Raw genomic sequence first — 7,756 nt, 5'->3', positions numbered from 1 at the left:
AGGGAAGGAATCGATACAAATGTGGTTACCACATTTGGATTTCAGGACTAAGGAGTTAAGCCTAAGACATTCTGGGAAAGGTCAATTTGAAGCAAGAAGGAAGCACTGTCCATATAGTTCTTCTGGGAGGGGCTTCCAAGTATAAGGGGCAACAAGGGAGAAAGTTTAGAGATAATAATATCTTGAATAACAAGAAAGAATTCTAGAATGCTTTGGTGAGGGGCTATTGCTCAGTGGTAGAGCATCTGCTTGGCATGCAGAAGGTCCCAGGTTCAATCCCGGGCATCTCCAGTTCAGGATCAGGTAGTAGGTGAGGTGAAAGACTCCAAGACCCTGGAGAGCTACTGCCAGCCTGAGAAGACAATACTGATTTTGATGTACTGGTCTGATTCAGTACAGGGTAGCTTAATGTGTTCTTGGGTGCTTCTGCTGCCAATTAATTGCTAGCTTTCATTGACAATCTGGTCATGGTGCTTCTCTGTGGGTCTATGAACTTGGCAAACCACACAGATAATTAAGAGTCCGGTAGCACCTTTAAGACTAACCAACTTTATTGTAGTGTAAGCTTTTGAGAACCACAGATTTCTTCATCAGATGCATCTGATGAAGAGATCTGTGGTTCTCGAAAGCTTATGCTATAATAAAGTTGGTTGCTAGAGACAGGCACAATCTGGGAAAATTCCAAACCATGTGGTTCATAATTTGTCGCATTTCCCGAACCATGAATTTTCACGAACTTGCCCCAGTTCACAAGCCAGTTCATTTGGTTCGTGAAAACATCACTTCCATGTCCACAGAAGATCTGCAGAGAGCCCATCCCCCCCGCCATTGCCTAGGAAACTGACTGATCAGCACCAGGCCCAGTTCATGATAAACTTCGGTTTGTATTTCAGTTTGTGCCTGCCTCTACTGGTTAGTCTTAAAGATGCTACTGGACTTCTTACTATTTAGTCTTAAAGATGCTACTGGACTCTTTATTATTTTGCAACTACAGACTAACACGGCTAACTCCTCTGGACAGATGATTAAGTTTCTGTCATGATAATGCATCACAGGAGAAAAGCAAAGCGAATGACAAAATAATAGCTGGCCTATTGGAGCATTACAGAACTCAGTGTGATAGCCAGCTGAGCTCCAGAAGCCACATATGGTTTCACAAGCCACATGGAGCACCATATGGGTGGGTTTTGGGTGTAGTCAAGGGACAAGCTCAAAGGGAATTTAAAAGTAGTGTGTATATTGTGAATACTGCTTTGGGCCAGGGAGGAATTTCAAGCTTGGTAACGATACCTAGGTCTCCACTCAAGCTAGAAGGGCCCACGTTCTGAAACTCTTTACTTGCAACCATTGCCCAGGAAATAGGTGAAGTTTTGACATGAAGCATCAAGGTTCCAGAATACGGTCTGAAGGTACATGATCCCCAGCAACCTTGGTAAAGCTCAGGAGGTCACTGCTTAGTCTGTGCTCAGGTAAGAGAACCTGCCAGAAACACTTATATGCCACTATGATGGAAGAGAGCTTGGTTATAAAACGAATTAAATAAATAACCGTAAAGCAATATTTCACCCTAATTCATTATTATGCAGGTGGCAACTTGTGAGCTGCTGTTGGATTAAACAATTTCTGGGTACAAAAGAAGAAAACCCTGCAGGGGGCAGAAAGAGATAGTTAGATAGGAATGTGAGGTCAGCACCTTCTTTCCCGATAAGTGTCGTTCTTTGTCTATCTCCAGATCGCTACTCTTGGGGCAACATGCTCCCTTTTCTTGAAACAGAATAGAACTCTCTCTCAGCTAGCACGGTAACTAGGTCTCTATCTCCTCTCTTTTCTATCAAGTTTGTTAGTTCCAGAATAAAGCTTTCTTTACTCTTTAATCAGTTTGAGTGGTAATTGCTGTGTAATCACTCTGCCAACAGCAGATTCTTAAACATTCAAAGTGGCATGTGGAAATCTGAAATAAAAATCATTCAGATTCTGTAAAGTCAGAGCTGATCAATGCTCACTGGATGCAGAGGTTTGTCTCAGAGCCAAACTACAAGTGACGTCTTACACAGGTTGGACACTAGTCGGCTTCCCTCAAGTTTTGATGGGAAATGTAGGCACCCTGGTTTTACAGCTTGGCTCTCCATTACAGCTGCAAGACCAGGACGCCTACATTTCCCATCAAAACTTGAGGGAAGCCGACTAGTGTCCAACCTGTGTAAGACGTCACTTGTAGTTTGGCTCTCAGTTCCTCAGACAAATGTGGAGCCATGACAGTTCCATAAAAGGGTATATCAGCAGCATCAATCCATTCAGAATAACGATAACAATTGCACATTAAAGTCATACCAGTCTTGGTTCCCTATCTTCTCTGTCTCTTACAAAAGATGGCTGGCAATGCAACAGGATGTAGGACCCTGAAAAAACCTCCAGAACCTGTCAACCACTTAAGCTCCAGAGAGAGAGAGACTGTGGGCCAAGCTACAAGTGACGAATGACACTTGAACGGCAAGTGGATTGAGTGGAGGGCAAGTGAACAGGGAGAAATACACTTGCCGTTCAAGTGTTATTCGTCACTTGTAGCTTGGCCCTGTGAAGTTCTCTATGGTCCAATGAAGCCAGGTACTCACTTCATCCCTGGGTGTTTTAATAGAGAGAACCAGTCACTTCTATTAGACAGTTCAGGCAGGCCAGTGGAGGAGGAGGGAACTCAAATAACTCGCAGTGCAGTATAGGGAGCAACCTGCCTTTCCTCCGTAGAATACATACACAACCTGACAGCTCTGGAGTCTATGTTTTAATACTGCAAGTGCCTTGAAAAGTAGCACCATCTCCAGATTACTTGGGATCCTAGCATTTCTATTTGGGCTTAAAAAAAAGAAAAAGAAATCTTAATACTGCAGTTACAGGGCCAGTGAAAAGTTACAAATATTTGCCTGGCTTGCTGCTGTGACTGAAACTTGGAACAAGCAGACATCCACATTTACACGGTGAAAGAGAATTCTTATTCTCGTGAGTTTAAGAGGACTAAGCAGAGGAGGTTTCTATGCCTTTAACAGAAGAGGGAAATTTTGACAGATGCAGTTTCAACTGCGGTGGTAAATAGAACCACTGTACTTACTGAAATTCTTTTTCTGTTAAAAGCACAGAAGACTTTTCCATTTCTGCAACTGCATATCGCAACATCAAGAGATAGGAATTACCCTTCATAATGGAAAAAGACTGATAACATATAGTTGAGGCTCGGTGAGGGCAGTGGGTAAGGCAGAGTTACATCAATTTGGCTTATCCTTAACCTGAAAACTGTAAACTAACACTAAGGAGCAACCTCCTGGAGCTCTTTACATCCAGACTCCCCAGGTTACATCTTGCCAGTTGTGTGGCATGGTCTTCGGCAAATGACGCATGCCAATTTCCACATGAGTTGTACCAAATTCCACATGACAACCAGCAAGGTGTAGTGGCAGAGTAGTTGGACCTGGGACACCCAGATTCAAATCCTCATTCTTCCATGAAACATGCTTGGTGACCCTGGGCCATTCGCATACCCTCAGCCTTACCTACTTCACAGGGTTATTGTGAGGATAAAAGGAAGGAAATGAACACTGTAAGCTGCACTGGGCCCCATTGGGGAGAAAATTGGGGTATAAATGAAGCAGAATAGAATAGAATAGAATAGAATAGAATAGAATAGAATAGAATAGAATAGAATAGAATAGAATAGAACTACACAGGTTGGATCTGGGGATCTCATCCTGTGACATGTGTAACAATCCCATGTGAGTGCCTCAATTTCTGCAGACTGTAACTGTCACAAGCATGCAGAAGGGCCTTGAGCCATTCCCCGCACCATTTTCCCAACCTGAAACGGCCCATGGAGGGTCCTATTCAGTCCATTGGGGAGATGCACAAGTTTTCGTGTATGGTACCCTCACTGGGTTAAATAGTGCACCCCTTCTCTATGTGCGTCACGATCATCATCCAAATCAGATACCACAAGATGTGAATTGAAGAGCTGTTCCAAAGGGCACCGAGCAAGAACCCCGGATCCAACCTGTGAATTTCATAACGTAGTAAAGGGCTCTTAGCTCTGTCCTAACCTATCTTCACTAAGAGATTAATATTTGCCTTCCACACAGGACCACTGTATAGAATCTTCAGGCATTTTAAGTGTTAACTGTTATAAACGCTAACTATTACCAAGCTGAAGACCCAGTTTTAATTGAAGAATCCTCTTGCTGTTGCTTACCAGAGAAGCATCACTGGATGTGTGTAATGAATTCTATTTCTGTCCTCTCCCTTCTCCGATGTGCTGTTCTTCTAATCTCACAGACATTTTTTTTTTTTTGCTGATGTGCTGCAGTGGCTGCAGAAATCTCATCAAGCTCCACAGGAACTTCCTTTCGAGTAAGCATGCACCGGATTGCATCTGTGGGTTAAACCCTCCAAGCCACTTGCTGTGCAAAGATGTCCCAATCCTCCAAAATACGTCAGGGAAAGTAAAACGGAGTAACACAACTGATGACTAGCTAGAGAACAGGACACTCACTAGGCTGTGGGGGGATTGCTACTCCCTTTAAGAGGATCATAAATCAAGAAAGAGATTGAGAAAAAGTTAACATTTATGGAAATTCCCCAGAATTCCATTGGAATGCAGGGGGTGGGATGTCCTTGCAGATGAAGCTGTCTTATACTGAGTCAGACCATTGGTCCATCCAGCTCAGGATTGTCTGGGGGTGTCAGGCAGAGAAAGACAGGGATGGACTCTCGGACTTTGGCCATTTTCACATGCTTGTAACCCACCACAAAATCATGCGAAACTCACAGCATGACGGCGTCTTCATGGTGCGATGTCCCGTCATGATCCCATTTCGTGGCATGATTTCTAATGTCATCGTGCCACAAAATGGCAGCATGACAGGAAATCGTGCCATGAAGACGGCGTCGTGCCATGAGTTTTGCGTGATTTTGCAGAGGGTTACAAGCGTGTGAAAATGGCCAGTCTGTAGCCACACTTAAGCTGGGCCACAGCCTCTCCCACACTGCCCAGCACGGAACCTGGGACCCACCGCATGCAAAGCACAGGTGTGTGGCTCCTCCCCTTGGCCTCCTTGTGCATTCCAGTATGGGCTTCTCTGGGAGATTCCATGAACATCTACCTACTTGGTGATGGAAAGTACTGTCAAGCCATAGCTGTCTTATCGCGACCCCTGGTGGGATTTTCATGGCAAGAGACTAACAGAGGTGGTTTGCCATTGCCTATCTCTGCAACCTGCTCTTCGTTGGAGGTCTTCCATCCAATACTAACCAAGGCTGAACCTCCTTAGCTTCTGAGATCTGATGAGATTGGGCTTGCCTGGGCTATTCATGTCAGAGAGAGCCTCTACAAATCAAGATGATGGGTGCCATGAGGCTTTGGTATGATTTGGAAGGGATCTGCTTGAATTATAGAGAGGGGCGGGGAAGGGAGCTCTTCATGAAACTGACAAGCCCCACCAATTCCCCCTAGAGTCTTTTAAAAACTTTTGTCCTGGGCATTATGAAAAGTAATGAGGCTGAAATTCAAACGGGACAATCTATTGTATGTTTATCAGGGGAGCCCCCATTTCATGTGTGATGAGCTTGCCATGTGTGATCCAACATCTTAAATATATTCTTTGGACAGAAGTCAACAGAACTAATGCCCAAACAGATTTGTCCAGAATTACTGATGGCAATAATAAGCCATAAGCTGCTCAACAGGAGAAGGGAGACCCACCTGCCATGACGCTCACTCTTTTTGTTAGCTTACCCTACCTCACAGGGTTGTTGTGAGGATAAAACAGAGGAGGGGAGATCCCTGAGAAAAGACAGGTTAAAAAAAGTTAAATGAGCGGGGAAATGGCTTGGCATAACTTGGATGGTCTAAGGCCGTTGTCATGCACTATCCAGTACAAAACTTTTGTGTGTCATTAAGTTAGGGACACATAACATAACCAAGCAGTTCCACCTGAGGACTGCACCTGAATGGGGTCTAAGTGTGCTGTATTAAAATTTGGCCTTTGGGGGGAGTTTTGACTCTCAAAAGCTCATACCTTGGAAATCTAGTAGGACTTTAAGGTGCTGCTGTTCCCGGATCTTACTTTCTAAAACTGAAATGTGTGCCTGGGACTTTCGGGAGACTGCCTTCCAGGACTAAGACAATAATGCCCAGGCAAGCTATGAAATAGAGCCCCGGAGGTCCGTAACGGTGAGGAACAGAGAGGAGGCATAGGTTCTGCTTGAAGGTTTAGCTGGGTCACACAGACATGCGCACGCACACCTGCCACACCACCACGGCCGGATTTTTGCACATTTGGTTTTTTTGAACGACTGGCAGCAGAACGTGCGAACGGCAGCATTTCAGGAAGCAGGCTTCCAAATGAAAGTTTGGGAGCCGGAGAACCGCAACGGCCTATTCGCCCTGGCAAGTCCCTCTCGGACGTGCATGGGGGAACCAATCGACGGAGGGGGAGAGAGCCTGCAAAGGAGAGGGCGACGAGGAGGGCGACCAGAGCCAATCGGATCCAGCGAGGGGAACAAAAGCCGGTCCGGTTCAGGCCTCGGGGAGGGGCCTGACCCCCCACCCCGCTCCCTGTCCACGCGCGAAGGGCTTCAGCCGCCCCCATTACCTTCCTCCTCCGTCGGGGCGGCGGCGGCGGCGGCGATCGGTGGCAAGGAGCCCTCGAAGCCGGCTCCGGCGGGGGGCGCGAGCCCGGAGTCTCCGCCCCGTCTCTGCCCCAGCAGCAGCGGCCCCGCGCGTGACGTCAGCCCCCGCCGGGTCCGAGGCCAGCCTGCCAAAAGGCTGCCCGTTCAAAGCGCTCGGGAAGCCGTCGCAGCCGGAGCGCCAGGCGCGCTGCCCGCCCTTGCCCGCGCCTCGCTGCCCTCGCCTCGGCAGCGGCAGCAGCGGCCGCCTGAGCCCCGCTCGCGGAGCGCCCAACTCCGCGCCCGGGTCGCCCGCCGGGAGGGGCTCCTGAGGCACCGGCGCTCTCCAGCCACGATGCTGCTGAAGTCGGGGCTGCGCGCAGAGGCCGAAGAGGGATGCCGCCGCGCCTCCCGATGAGTGAGTACCGCAGCTCCGCGCGCTCCGGCCAGGACGCCCCCTCTCTCCTGGGACACGCCGGTTTCTTCCCATCGGGAGCTGCCGCGGTCCGCACTCACCCTTCGAGTGGGGGCGAGGCTGTTTCCGACCTTGCCGCCTGGGGAGACCTGGCTGGCTGGGGGAGTCAGCGGGGGAAGGGAGTCTTCCCTGTCGTCTCCGATTGAGTCCCACCACCCATTTCTGACCCGCGGTGTCAGGGAAACGGATGGATTCGGTCGAAAGGGGGTGATGCGCGGGATCCGAGGAGCGCAAAGGAATGGGGGGGGGGGATTTGCAGGGCGAGTAGGCGTTTGGACTTCGGGCCCCACCGATTCCCCACCCCTCCCTCGAGTGGTCTGAGGTTGTTTGAACTGCAGAGCCAGTGTGGGACCGAGGAAGTTTATAACAGGCTTATTCTGCAAGGGGTAGTCTACTTTGAGGAGGGGGAGGGGGAGGATCCAGTGGCTTTAGATCTTTCTCTTCTCCCCCAAAGTATAATTTCCGAGAAACTCTGAATGGATTTAGAAAGTGTGGGGTGAAAGAGAGAGGAAACAGCAGCAGGGAGCATGGGCATTAAATACACGGCATGGGAGGGGGGATATCAGACATCTTAAACCTGCTCTTAAATCATATCGAAGATGTGGAGGTGGGCATGTTGAGAATGGGGGACCTGGA

Source organism: Eublepharis macularius, chromosome 13 (assembly GCF_028583425.1).
Source record: "Eublepharis macularius isolate TG4126 chromosome 13, MPM_Emac_v1.0, whole genome shotgun sequence".
Classification (NCBI taxonomy): Eukaryota; Metazoa; Chordata; class Lepidosauria; order Squamata; family Eublepharidae; genus Eublepharis; species Eublepharis macularius.
Note: the sequence above shows the minus strand (reverse complement) of the source record.